Raw genomic sequence first — 15,788 nt, 5'->3', positions numbered from 1 at the left:
ATAAACAACTGAGACTACATCAAACTAACAAGCTCCTGCACAACAAAAGAAACCTCAACGAAATGATAAGACAACCTAAGAGATGGGAAAAAGATTTGCAAAACATATACCTGATAAGGGGTTAATATCCAAAATATATACAGAATTCATACAAACAACTCAACGGCAAAACATAAATCATCCAATGAAAAAAAAATGAGCAAAGGACCTTGAATAGACATGTTTCCAAAAAAGATGTACAAGAGGCCAACAGACACATGAACTGATGCCCAACATCAGTAGTCACCCGGGGAATACAAATTAAAACCACAAGAAGGCGTCACGTCATGCCTGTTAGAATGGCCATCAACAAAAAGACAAGAACTATCAAATGTTGGTGAGGATGTGGAAAAAAGGGGACCCTCGTGCACGGTTGGTGGGGATTTAAATCGTGCAGTCACTATGGAAAACAGTATGGGGGATCCTCAAAAACCTGAAAATAGGAATACCATATGATCCCGCAATACCACCTCTGGGAGTATATCCAAAAGCAATGGACCCATTAAGTGGAAAAGATATCTGCATCCCCGTGTTCCTAGCAACATTGTTCATAATTCCAAGACCTGGAAACAACCTAAATATCCACTAATGGATGAGCAGATAAAGTTATGGCATACACACACACACACACACACACACACACACACACACACACACACACACTGGAATACTATTCAGCCATACAAAATGAGGAAACCTTATCATCTGCAACAACATGGATAGAACTTGGAAGACATCATGCTAAGAGAGATATGTCAGATAGAAAAGACAAATATTATATGATTTCAATTTTATGTGGAGTCTAAAAACAAAACAAAATGAAAAAAAAAACACCCCAAGGTCATAGAAAAAGACATCAGGCTTGTGGTTACCAGAGAGAGGGGATGGGGAAGGGGGGATTGGAGGAAGGTGATCAAAAGGCATAAATTACATCAAAAGGGATGTAATGTACAACACGATGACTATAGCTAAGAGAGCCATTTGATATATAGGAAGGTTGTTAAGAGGTAAATTCTGAGGGTACTCATCACAAGGAGAAAACGTTTTCCTTTTTTTTTAATTGTATGTATATGAGAAGATGGATGTTAGCCGAATCTATTGTGATAATCATTTCACAATATATGTAAATCAAACCATCATGCTGTATCCCTTCAACTTACACAGTGATGAATGTCAAGTGTTTCTCCATAAAACCGAAACAAGGAACAAAGATTTTCCCGTTGCATTACAGATAATAAAAGGCTGAGCCAGAATTAATACCCAGAAAAAAAGAGAAACATTATAAACATTAAACAATTTAGTTTCACTGTCTTTCTTTCCTAATTCTCATTGGTTTGGGCTATACAGGAAGAAAAAAAAAGGCCCCAAAGAGTATTTAAATGGAATTGACTCCCAGTTTCCATTTTCTAAAACCAGACAGCATAATCCCTACCCATTAATGTATTAATTGGTTATCACGTTACTGGTGGAGGGTCAAATTAGGCTATTTAATTTATAGTAGGGAAAAAAATTCCTCTCTCCTTTCCCACAGAATCAAGCCATCATCCTGCCAGCCTCTCCCCATCTGGCTCAAACCACTCTCTGCTTTTCACCGAGAGCAGCTTAACAACAGGACTTTATACAGTTATAAATAAATAATCCAGGGTCTCATTCCTAAAATGGAACGCAGCACAGAGCTGGTTTAGAAGTTGGCACTGCGCGTCCTGCGTATGTGAAGCATCAGCGTTGATTAGCACAGACAGGAGATCGGAAAACCATGAAGCACTTTTGAAACCCTGATAGGAAGTGACTCTCTCTGGATGCAGATTTATTGATACTGACAACATTGTTTTTTTCCCAATTTTGAAAAAAGTGAAAGTACCTTGTACATGGAAAAATACAGAAACCAAATGAATAATGAAAAAAACAACGGCTCAGTAGAACTAAATGTCCCAATGCCTGAAAGAGCATGTGTGTGGTTGGAGAGTGGGGAGAAGGAAAAAGGAAGCAAAGAAAAGGGAAGGGGGGAGTAGGGTAGAAGGAAGGAAAGGTTAAATACAAAATGCTTTCAGCGGAGGTTTAAAAAATAAACATCCTATATGATTTTCAAATGTTTGCAAAGATTCAGTCCTTGAGCTTATCTACTTCTTTAAAAAAGGGTCTATGATATTTTGCAACATTAGCCTGAAATCCGGAATCTTGAGGAATGTAATCTCACACCTTATATATTCATACTGGCCAGGGAAAGAAATTGGTGTAAAAGTGAATCCCTTACAAAAAAGAAAGATAGATGGTGAAAAAAGAAAAGAGCAAGAAAATTGCCTTAAAACACATAGCAATCTTCTCAAATGTCAGTCTCTTGATTTTTTTTTTTGGTTGAGAAAAAAAGAGAGAGTTTTTACCGAGCCTTTCCAAATTTATATGTGGTTAAGTCAAAAATTGAGTCACTGAATGGCTGCATTACAAGAAAATCCCAGTACTGTAATCCAATCTTCCTCAATATCGTCAAACACTCTCTTTACTGACACCACAGGGGAGAGAGCTAGAAATCACTCAACATTGGAAGTGACGACGTTTATTGCAGGATCAGGAGGCTGTTCTGTCCCATTCCAGGGCTGTGTTCAAAGGAGGATATTCACCTTTGGGTGCAAAACAGTGGGGTGGCTCTCAGGTCTGAGAGTGCTCTTTCTGGACTCTGCTCCAGACTCCTTGAATAGACTTTCTGGGCCAGACAAGGTTTTCCTTCGCTCTTTATGACGGCTCTGTCCCAGTAAACACACTCAGAACAAGCAGACCTTCAACTACATCCTTCCTCTGGGATAAAACTCCCAAGGTAACCCCATCCTAATAAGTGCCATACGTAGCACAGACCCTTAAAGGAGCTAAACACTGTCTTAGAACAACCATTTAATCCATCATATGAAACTAAAGTTGGGGTGGGGAGGGTGGGTGGAGGGCCACTCAGTCACTGCAGAAAGGATGACATTGGTGGGAGTCTTGGATCCAAGAATGGCCGTAGCCATATGCATGGTACAATCCTTAAGGACAAAGAAACAGGTAAAAAAAATATGGATATGATAAACGTGATAGAATTGAACCTACTCTTCTCCCCTAACACATGTGAAATTTCCCTTGGAATTTCTTTTTTTTTTTTTTTTTTTATAAATATTTTTTTAAATTTTTTTTAGCATTTATTTATTTTTGAGACAGAGAGAGACAGAGCATGAACGGGGGAGGGTCAGAGAGAGGGAGACACAGAATCTGAAACAGGCTCCAGGCTCGGAGCCGTCAGCACAGAGCCGGACGCGGGGCTCGAACTCACGGACCGTGAGATCGTGACCTGAGCCGAAGTCGGCCGCCCAGCCGACTGAGCCACCCAGGCGCCCCTCCCTTGGAATTTCTTGTGGGTATAGATTGAGTTCCCTGCATGTGGTGGGTGGACAATAACCATTGATGATCATTTCCATGACCTGGCAAGGAATGTGAAGTTTCCATGGGAGAAAATAAACCATTAAAAAACAAACAAACAAACAAACTTCAGGTGACCAAAAATAATATTCATCAGGATGTCGACAAAAGACCAGAATGGGAAGAGAATAAAAATATTCAAGACAAACAGTATTTTCTCTATTTTTTTTAAATGTTTACATTTATTTATTATTGAGAGACACAGACAGCACGAGTGGGAGAGGGGCAGAGAGAGAATGAGACACAGAGTCCAAAAGCAGGCTCCAGGCTCTAAGCTGTCAGCACAGAACCCGACACGGGGCTCGAACTCACGAATCGGGAGCTCATGACCTGAGCTGAAGTCAGACGCTTAACCGACTGAGCTACCCAGGTGCCCTCGACAAACAGTATTTTCTGAGTGGAAAGTCAATGAAGTGAAAAGGGCTTAGCAGTTGCCGCCAAAGAAACACATTAAGAAGGGATATGAGACTTTTGAAGGCATAATATTTGTGAACTTGGTATTATCTATTATATAATTTGAGGGAGTTATTGGTCTGCAGGGGTGCTTGGGCAAGGAGAGAGACTATAGCTTAATTCAGTGTCCAGAGTGTCTGAAAAACTGTTATCCATACGTGAAAGAATAAACAAGCTGGTGGACGTACAAACCAGAGGAGGTGGTCTGCCCTTGTCAACAGCATCTTGACTGCATCCCGAGCTCATTGCCAAGGCCAACATTATTAGTTTTTTTCCCTTCAATACTTTTATCTTTTATGTTTTTTTTTTAAATTTCAGCAGTCTATCATTTTAATTATGAGGTTATAAGTATTTCAATTCTATCATGTGCCTATCTAATACAGGGAGATGAATACAAATCTATTTATCCACCTGTCTATCATCATTTTTTAAAAATATAATTTATTGTCAAATTGGTTAACATACAGTGTGTACAGCGTGCTCTTGGTTTTGGGGGTAGATTCCCGTGTTCTATTGCTTACATACAATACCCAGCGCTCATCCCAACAAGTGCCCTCCTCAATGCCCATCACCCATTTCCCCCTTCCTCCCATCAACCCTCAGTTTGTTCTCTGTATTTAAGAGTCTCTTATGGTTTGCCTCCCTCCCTCTTTGTTTGTAACTATTTTTCCCCTTCCCTTCCCCCATGGTCTTCTGTTAAGTTTCTCAAGTTCCACATATGCACGAAAACATATGATATCTGTCTTTCTCTGACTTATTTCACTTAGAATAATACCCTCCAGTTCCATCCACGTTGCTGCAAATGGCAGAATTTCATCCTTCCTCGTTGCCAAGTAGTATTCCATTGTATATATAAACCACATCTTCTTTATCCATTCGTCAGTTGATGGACATTTAGGCTCTTTCCATAGTTTGGCTATTGTCTGAAGCGCTGCTATAAACGTTGAGGTACGAGTGCCCCTATGCATCAGCACTCCTGGATCCTTTGGATAAATTCCTAGTAGTGATATTGCTGGGTTGTAGGGTGATTCTGTTTTTAATTTTTCGAAGAACCTCCACACTGTTTTCCAGAGCGGCTGCACCAGTTTGCACTCCCACCAACAGTGCAAGGGGGTTCCCGTGTCTCCACATCCTCGCCAGCATCTGTAGTTTCCTGAGTTGTTATTTTAGCCACTCTGACCAGTGTGAGGTGGTATCTCAGTGTGGTTTTGATTTGTACTTCTCTGATGATGAGTGATGTTGAGCACCTTTTCATGTGTCTGTTAAGGCCAACATCATTCTTGCTAGACCCTGAACATTCTAAGAGTCTAAAAGCCCTCTGTGCCTTCATTCTTGGGTTCTGCAATACTTGATTCTGTCTAACCCCATTAGTACAAATAGAAAGCATTCACAGACTTGCTGAGGACAGCAGCCCAGAGGACCCAGAGAGACATGGGCACAGACGGATGGATAACATAATAATGACAGGAGGCTAAGCCTACATTGTACAAAATGGGGAACCAAAAGATCCCATGATGCCTGTCCGCCTCATTCTTCAACCTCCCACAGCATATGTAAAAATATGTTGGGATCAAGCTAGGCTTTGAGGGATCTGAAGAAAATTACTTTGTTCTCTGAGTTCAGTTCCCTCATCTATAAAACCTGGGAAAATACCTGCCTCATATGTATTTTTAGAGAATTAAATAAAATAAAGGTATGCAAATATACTGGCATTATGCTCACACATAGTGGCCAGGGTTCAAGTTCACTTCTCTCACCTCAAAACAGAGCCCTTATTTAGGAAGAGAAAAAGAAAGCTCACTCTCTATTCAGAGCAAATCTCTGGCACTTCTCAGAAAATGAATTTGGTAAGTGTGATTTTCTTTTTAACTTACTGGATAACAATATAAATTTATAAAAGATAAGAAAAGCTCAGCGCCACCAGGGGCCATTTAATACTCAATTTCAAAGACAACATGAGTTTGGAACTTTGAAGAAGAGAAACTGGTGATACATAATTTAATCTAGTTCTCAAGTGCTTACATTTTAATTTGGATTGTTTAAACACCACTCATGAGACTACAGGGAATTTAAACCATATCACAAATCACAGAATGAAGCACTTTATTTTTCAGGCAAGTTTATTAAGGGTAGGCAGTTGAATGACAAGTAACTAGAGTAATCATGAAAACATTTTTTCGTGATGAAGACGGATGGCGGTACTCCTGCTTAAGTAATACAGTTAGGTGGGCAGTTTATACTTTTTAGAAAGATGTCATATCTGGAATGTTCCTCCCTCTTCAGATAACACTGGTTTCTGATTTAGAAAGGGCTTTGGAATCTATCCTACAGTGTGTTTGGTGGTTAAAAACAAAAGTTTAGACATATCATAAGCAACATCTAAGAGACTCCTTAGAAAGATAGCTTATTAAAGGGAAAACAAACAGGTAATCGTCAATTTCGTCTCCATTTAGAAGTCTCTCAGAGAGAAGCTAGTTCAATTATTTCAAATGGAGTGATCCCAGTGTGATGCCGTTTACGTAGAAAGACGCAGGTACATTTGACAAAACATTTAAATTTTACACACATATAGATATATAAATGCTAAGGAAATAGAGATTATGAAGGAAATGTATCAAACTCTGAAACCTTTGGAAAGCACTGACGTTTAGTGTTGGGAAAGGAGGAGAAAGACCACAGGGAAATAATGGCTGCACTCAACCACGATGAGGCAGGGGTTTATGAAAGCCAGGAATCGGTAAAATTGCTTTTCTTGAATTCTAGATATAAAACAAACAAACCAAAACATTTCAAGCATCCTAGCGAAGAGGTTAAGAAGCTTTCCCTTTAGAAATCAAAATTATACACAAAACTGGAAAAGGCAGATTCAGTATTGACACAGTGTGTCTAAGAATGAGATAGCTTATATTGCAAAACATAAATAGTTTAATAAGCTAATAGTTTTGATGAAGTATTGGTAGAGTAGAATGCAAAATACTGATGGATTTGTAACAAAGTTTGTTTTTCTAATCTGTAACTTTTTCTCTCCTAACGTTCTTGCTTGGTAAACTAGAAATTGAGCAGACGATGTTAGTACTTTTATTAACTGTCTGTGAACTAAAAATTGTTCTGGTGGATTGGTATTTTATCATTATGCAATGTCTCTCTTCATCTTTAGCAATGATGAGAGCCTAACCAACCACTGCGAATGCTTAGGATAGCTGTATTAGTTTAGTAAGTGTTAGCTACTATGACTTTTCCCATTCTTTCCCTTTCAACTTCTCTGTGTTCTTAATTTTAAGGCGTGTCTCTAGTAACAGCATATACTTGGATTTTTTAAACCTCTCTGACAGTACCTATATTTTGATTGGAAAATGAATTATCTTTACATCTGATACATTTACTGAAATATTTGTGTTGAAACCTACATCATCCTACTTGGTTTCTAGTTTTCTATCTCTTTTTCTATCTCTAGTTTTCTATCCCTTTCCCCCTATTTTGTGCCTTCTTTAAAAACAAAAAATCAAGAATTTTTGTCCCAACGTTCTCCTGTATTACTTGTTGGTTATACGTCCCTCCCCCCCCCCCCCCCCCCCTTAAGCTGTTACCATAGAAATCAGAACATTCATTCTGGACTTATTGAAGGTTAGTAAAATTAGTACTTTTATAACATCCCAGATGATGAAAGATCTGAATATTTTAAATCCATTTACCCTTTTGTGCTATTGTTTTCATGTCATTTATTTCACCTATATGCCTTAGTTTGGCTTTCCCCTCTCCCCCCAAAACAGATCTTGGGACAAAAGTTAGAGCTCAGAGCTTGTTTGGAAATGGATCCCAGAAGGAAAGTGATCAAGTGGGGAAGGGAGGAAAGTAAAAAAATATGTATTACTGATCAGGTCACACAGTTTGGGGACTTAAATGTATTCGGGGCTGTACTGGTGGTACATGAATGGAGTTTCCACCATTTATTGCTATTTCAACATTTATTGGTGCGGTTTCAACCATTTATTACATTCTCAATTTCAAGGAGTGTAGTTTTCGTGAACAACACGTGCATTTGATTGTTTTTTTTTTTTATTAATTCCAGTTTTCGGTTGAAATTCGGATGATGGCCCGAAGAATTTTGCCAGAGAACTTTTAGCCTTATTAAACTGCTATGCTCCAATCTGTTTCTACCTCCAATGTTGCGCCTATGTGTTAATCTGGTTCTGTACGTGTTTCCTCTTTATTTTCATTCATTTGGTTCTGACATCATGTGACGTTCTGGATTATGCTATCTTCCTCCAGAGAGGATTTGTTTCTCTTCGGATAAGCAGTGAGAATAAACGCTGATCTCCTTCAGTCAGTCAAGGTTTCTGTCTGTGTCACAGCTGCCCTAGACCCTCTGCTTTGATTCGCCTTTTGCAAGGCTCGACAGGAATCCTGGGGTATTTTCCTTCCTAATGGGACTTGAATCTCCATTTTTCTTTCCTCTTCATCTGATTACTGAAACTGTTGGAAACTCGGCTGAAATTTCTTAACTGAAGGTGTCTTCCTGTCTTTCCAGTTTCTCACTTGATGCTGTTTAGGAATCAGAAGGTGCCAGAAAGGGGAAGAAAAGCAGAGAAGGTAGGGCTCACTTTAAAGCATTTCTCTTTTCTCCAGAAGCTTGGTCCCTTAAAGCCTTGTCTAACATTGTTTTCTTACTCCTAAAATAGCTCTTTTCTTGTTTTATCCAGTTTTTATTTATTTTGCCTTTGGTGGGATCATTGGTTTAAATCAAGCTATTCTCTCATAGCCAGAAGCCAGATTATTGTGGTAAGGTGGAAATTCTAATTTATTATATGGTCTTAGTGAATGACACGAGAAGTAAACGTAGAGACATTTTTCACTGAGAGTCTCTGGAGATTTTGGTTCCTCATAATTATTAATACTCTAAGAGTACATGCCATATAGATATTTTTAATTTTTAATGTTTATTTATTTTTGAGAGAGAGGGGGAGGGGCAGAGAGAGAGGGAGATACAGAATTGGAAGCAGGCTCCAGGCTCTGAGCTGTCAGCACAGAGCCCGACATGGGGCTGGAACTCAGAAACCATGAGATCATGTCCTGAACTGAAGTCAGACACTTAACCACCTGGTCCACCCAGGTGCTCCTGCCATATTTTTTATGAAGGTAGAAATCATACGAGGAAAATGTGTATAGACCTCAGCAACTTATGAGTATAAATACCACTATCTTTTTTACGTCCTCCGAAATTACCAAAACACCCCAGGTGATTATCTCTTCTAATCAATTTATTAACTAATTAATTATCTCGGTGAGAGGTAAAGATTTAAAACATATATTAATTATTTGTTCCTCTGTGCTCAGACTTATTCTTTTAAAGTTTTTTTTAATGTTTATTTAGTTTTGAAAGAGAGAGGGAGAGAGAGAGATTGCACAAGCTGGGGAGGGACAGAGAGAGGCGGAGACACAGAATCTGAAGCAGGCTCCAGGCTCTGAATTCTAAGCACAGAACCCAGTGTCTGTCTTGAACTTATGAACAGCAAGATCATGACCTGAGCCTACCTTAGCTGCTTAACCAACTGAACCACCCAGGTGCCCTTCAGAGCTATTATAAACACTAAGAGCTACGGCTGGGGAAGGTAGTAGTAAGAAAAAAAAGTAAGATCTATAATAAATAGTCCTTATTACCAGGATGTTTATAAGCAAGTTTTTCAGAAAAGACTAGCAAGTATAAGAAATCACTGAACAAGTAAATGTGGATTAAGTCACATTGATAGTAAGTGTAAAGGAGTAACAATATAAAAAGGATCCACAGGGGCAACGTCTAATGAGGTGTTAGATATTGAGCCATTATTGTGATAAAGTTATTTGGTTATTTGCAACCAAAATTTCTACAAAGATTAGTTGGTTTCAGAGATTTTATGATATCCTCGGAGGACAAGAGCTAATTTATACAACGTGTTTATTCCCAGAATCCATCATAATCTCCGTTACAAGTCCCAGAATGAGAAACTGAACATGCACGTCCGCACAGAGAATATTCTAGTCAATGAATAAACTCTAAGAACAAACTCTCTTTTTAGGAGGTTACATTCTCCAGCCAAGAACACATTAGGAACACTTGCTAATAGAATTATTTGTATTTTTGCGAATATGCAATGAAATGAGTCTGTTCCTGACACTTTTAACAAGGAAACTGGACAATTTCTTGTGGGGATATTCAGTTTTATTGTTTAGGCCAAAGAGATCAAAGGACTCAATTATGTTAAGTTCTTAATCATTTTTAAGGTTACACACTTTCATTTTCATATTTATTTATGATTTTACCAGGAATCATAACATCTCGATGACATGCTTTTAGAAAAAAAATTGCAGTAGGAACATGGGATGGAAATGGTAGATGCTTTATAAAAAGTAACAGGTATTTTTATTATACAGCCATTATCTTTATTAGGTTGATGAAGCATATTAGTTGATGAAGCATAACTGGGTAGAAAATCGTTGTAAATATCAGTTATAAATGAATGCATAGACACAACAGTATGCTAAGTGCTATAGCAAAAAAGTGAAACGGAGTCTATCTATGTGTGAATATATGTGTCTATAAATGCACACATATTACAGAAAATACGACACGGCTGTAACGACCATACTAAAATATATGGAGTACTACTTTAAAGTTCAGTTAATGCAAGTGACAACCAGTTATAAGACATAATGGGAGAAAAAAAAACCTTTGATAGTAGCAACAGAACAGCTAAAGTACTGAAGACAAGCTTAAGCTTAACAAGTAATGGACATCATCAGCCATAAGAAGAAAATTTTAAAATACTGAAACACAAAAGAAGATTTTCACATAAACAAATAGAAATTTTGGCTATGTTCTTGAGTAGGAAAAAACAACATAATGCAGTCAGATCTCCTAATATTAATCTTATTGATTAATTGGCCAAATATACATGAAAATTCTAGAAAAATGTAATGATTTGGATTGCCTTTGTAAATTATTAGGCCACATTATAAAGCTAACTATATGAAAATAGAGTGGTACCTGCTAATACTGATAAAACAGAACAGAAAATCCATCTAAATCCATAGGCATTTTTTTCATTTGATAAAGAGAGAACTCCAATTAAAAAAAAAAAAAAAAAAAAAAAAAATATATATATATATATATATATATATATATACACATGTTCCTAAGTAAATTAAACTGAGTCAAGAGTAAGCCATTTTGGAAAAAAAAAAATACATAAACTTGGATTCCTGCTTCACACACAATAAACTCTAGATGGATCAAAGAATTATAAATGAAAAATTAATCATAAGCTATTAATGGAAAAAAACTGAAACATAGAATTCTTTTACAGTCTCAGAATGGTGAAGGCCTCTTAACTATTGCACAAAATTTTAGAAGCCTTGTACTAACATATTGGCAAATTCAACTATATAAAATACAATATTTCTGTGTGAAGAAAAATAAACAAAATCAAAAGATAAGTGACAAAAGAAAAAATTGCAACTTATATCACAAATTATTAATTTCCTAATGTGTAAACGTTTCTACCAATTAATAGGAAGCTCTTCAAAAACAGTTGACAATCTGCAAAGCATATGAAATACCAGATTACAGAAAATGAAATGCAAATATTTGACTCCTAAACATATTTATAATATGTTTATAATAAGGAAAATATAAAATTATAATTTCAAGATACAGTTTTCACTTATACCTATTGACAACTATTAAACAATTTGATAACACAAATGAAGTCTCATACTTCTTGCTAGAAGTATAAACAGGTACAACTATATGGAAGGCAATTTAACACTAATTAGAAAAATGTTTTCTGATTATGCATTGCCCTTATTCGTATTCTGCTACTGGGGATTTATCTTACGTTTGTATCCACATGTGTTTAAAATAACTTATGCTTAGTTACTCACTGAGTACTTTTTAATATTGCAAAAATTTTGAATGAAATCTGTTTTCATCATTAAAGGAATGGTTAAGATTACTATGTCACTTTTTAATAAAGCATGTTATCTAAAAGAATTAGAAGTTGACATATGTCAAGAGATCAAAAATTTCTAAGGTATATTTTTAAGAGAATACATAAGATGAGAATTGTGTTTTTGGAAAACTACCTTTTTGGGGCTGAATTGTGATCCCTCAAAATTCATATTTTGGAGTTCTAAACTCCAATACCTCAGAAGGTGACTGTATTTGGCCATACGGTCTTTTAAAAGGTAATTCAAGTAAAATGAAGTCATATGGGGGCCCTAAACCAATATGGCTGCTACCCTTATAAGAAGAAATTAGAACACAGGACAAAACATACAGACCTGGGAGCAACCGTGTGAGAACACAGTGTGAAGGCAACCACCAAAGAGACAGGATTCAGAAGAAACCAGATCTGCCAACACTCTGATCTTAGACTTGTGGCTTGTAGAACTGTTGTTTACGTCTGTTGCTTAAGCCACCCAGTCTATGGTGTTTTCTTATGGCAACCTGGGCAGACAGATACACTACCATTTGTGTAAAAATCGCATATATATACACGTACATATGAATTTGCTTGTATATGTATAAAATATCTTTAAGGATAGAGAGACAAGCTGGTTGCAGTGTTTTCTGTGGGAAAAGTAACTGTGTTGTCAACGGAAAAGTGTGAGAGAGACTTCTGGAAAGAGCAATGCCCTTAGAACCAGGAGAAAAGTTTGAGTAGCAGTCCCTGTCCACTTAATTAGCATGTGCCCTGGATGAAAATCATTTAGCCATACAGTGCCTTGACTAGACATCTTTTTTTTTTTTTACAGTTTATTCATTTTTTGAGAGACAGAGAATGAGTGGGGGAGGGGCAGAGAGATAGGGAGACACAGAATCCAGGCTCTGAACTAACAGCACAGAGCCCCACGTGGGGCTCGGACTCACAGACCATGAGATCATGACCTGAGCTGAAGTCGGATGCTTAACTGATTGAGCCACCCAGGCACCCCTCGACTAGACATCTTTAAAATAGGTGCACTGAGACCACTAAATGAACAATAAGACCACTACAAATGAACACATAATCCATGCTGTATCATTTGAGAAGTTTCTCTCCACTTAGGAAAAAAGTGACAACCGAGGAAATATAAATACGTGAACATTCAGTATCTAATCAAAAACTTAGTCTCACGTGTCACAAAGACTAAAGTTCAGAAGAGCTGAGGATGACAAATGCCTTAGGTTGGTCCTAAGCAAGGAAAACAACTAAGAAATAATTTTCTTGATTATGGACAGATGGTATAAACTTAGCAAAAGAGAGAAAGGAAATAGGGATCCCCTATTTTATTTCTGTCCTCCCTGTCAAGGAGAATGATCTTCAACCTGGAAACGGAGGAAAAGCTATTGGGTAGGGGGGAATTGAAACTGAAAGATAAGTGAACAGATTGTAAAAGAGCATTCAGCTTCTCAAAATAAATCCACTTTTCTGGACCCAGATGAATGGTTCTACGGTACTGACAGAACTTGCCACAAAGAGCCCTTGGCTACTATCAGTAATCATTAAGGAGATAGTAGAGGAGAATAAAGCCCATCCTGGTTTTAAAAAGCTTTGGAAGGTGCCTTCAACAAACCATAGAAGTGTCACCTTTTTCCTTTTACTCTTGATTTCTCAAACTTGTTATGTTTGTGGAGAATGAAGGCCCCTCTCTGGAGCAAATAGTTAATTATTTGAGATAGGAGCTTGTGGAAAGGAAATTCGTAATCGCTGGAAACCAGACTGGGTACACACAAAGAACAAATAAAGAATCATGACGGGCCAACTGCAGAGTTGATCTTTTGCTTTTTTTTGTTCCTGCAAATTACTTTTTTCATATCTCTATTATGGCCCATGCGATGTTGTGAAGTATTTGCTTACATACATGTTTCCCTAAATATACTGTGAGTTCCTCAGGATATGGATGATGTTCTATTTTAGACTCTGAGCTTTTAAAATCCTATTCATTTTTTTTTTTTTTGGAAGCTTAGGAGCAGTATATGCTGTAGGCAGAGGACATGTGGGTTTCATCAAGCCATTTGACAAAATTTCTAATTATGGATGTTTGGTCACAGTGGAGAAAATATCTACAATTAATATTTGTAGCTTGTTAAAACCCACTATGCAAGGGGCATTGGTGAGTAGATATTAACTTGAGGGAGATCTGTATGTACTCAGCATAAACCCTTATCTTCAGCTCAGCTCTGTTTGGAGATGTAGATGTCATAGACACAGGAAATTTATGATTCATATAATACTGATTGAGTAGTGCTAGTTTTGTATCAGGGATAAAACCGTAGGCAGGGTGTGCTTAGTCCCTGCCATTGGAGCATTTGTAGCATAAGAGAAGAAACATATAAATACATGGAAGTAAAATACAAGAGCTGTCAGAGGAAACTCCAGAATTTTTCTATAGGATGAGTTTAATGTTGGCGATCTGGTGGAAGGTGTGCCTACGAGGCTCATCTTGAAGCTGTATCTGCTCAGTCAGGACTGGTTTTACTTAACTCTACATTCATTTGAGCATGTTTGGGGTGAAGAATATTCTGGAAGACTATGAGAATGTGAGTTGAGGACGAAGCTTCTAGACAGTGCTATGACAGAGAAAGTACAGAGGGCTATGGGGGTACATAGTGGTGGAATCACCTAATCCCTATCCATCAGGTATATGATCTACTTTAGTGGAAGTGATGCTGTGTCTGAGTCATGAAGATAAGTGAAGGAATAGGTGGAGAAAAAGACAAATGTTGCAGACAGAAAGAGCAATATACCTGCCAATTTATAGAAGCAGGATCATGACATCTTAGGATATTCAGAAATGTAGTACGATTAGAACACAGACTGAGAATGAGGGAGTACAACATGAGGAGCCACAGAGAATAGCCTTGTTTGCAAAGGTACAGTCTATATTTATCCTTTGAGTAATGCAAGCAAATGTAGGTTTTTAACACTAGAATATAACATATTCAGTGTGTTTTGAGGAAGTTCCTTGGGACGGAGAACAGATTGGAGCTACATCTGGAGGCAGGTAGTCCACTTAAAAAGCTCTTATAGGACCAAGAGATATTGGTGGCTTTCCCGGGGAAATGGGAGAGTCAAGGAATCATGAGGTAGTGACATGGTAACATTGATAGAAATGAGGGATCTATTGCATGGGTTGCATGGGGTGAAGGAAAAAGGGGAGGAGTCATATTAAATTGCAACGTTGTCAGCTTGGGCTATGGCTTTTATTGAGTTAGGACACAGGTGGAACAGCATGCTTGGGATTGGAAGGGAAGATGAGGATTCAGTGTGGTAGATACTTAGCAGAAAGGAGACTACAATAAAGATAACAATGTATCTATTGCAGCATTATTTGCAATGGCCAAGATATGGAAGTAAACTAAGTGTCCACCAATAGAGGAATGGATAAAAAAAGGCATGGTATATATTCACAATGGAATATTATTCAGCCATCGAAAAATCTCGCCATTTGCAACAACATGGATGTATCTGGAGGGTGTGATGCTAAGTGAACCAAGTCAGAGAAAGACAAATACTATATGATTTTACTTATATGTGGTATTTAAGACACGAAACAAATGAACAAACAAAGAAAAAAAGTGACAAACAAAAAACCCGAGTCTTAAATACAGAGAACAAACTGGTGGTTTCTAGAGGGGAGGTGGTGGGGAGATGGGAGAAACAGATGAAGGGGATTAAGAGAACACTTACTGTGATGAGCATGGAGAAACGTGTAGAATTGTTGAATCACTATATTGTACACCTGAAACTAAAATAATGCTGTAGGTTACTTGTACTTGGATAAAAAAAGATAATTATATGAGATTCAATAGTATATTGATTTATTATTAT

This window comes from Panthera pardus, unplaced genomic scaffold, assembly GCF_024362965.1.
Source record: "Panthera pardus isolate Hobbes unplaced genomic scaffold, ASM2436296v1 HiC_scaffold_7, whole genome shotgun sequence".
NCBI classification, from domain to species: domain Eukaryota; kingdom Metazoa; phylum Chordata; class Mammalia; order Carnivora; family Felidae; genus Panthera; species Panthera pardus.
The sequence above is the reverse complement of the archived record's forward strand: the minus strand, read 5'-3'. Positions refer to the sequence as shown.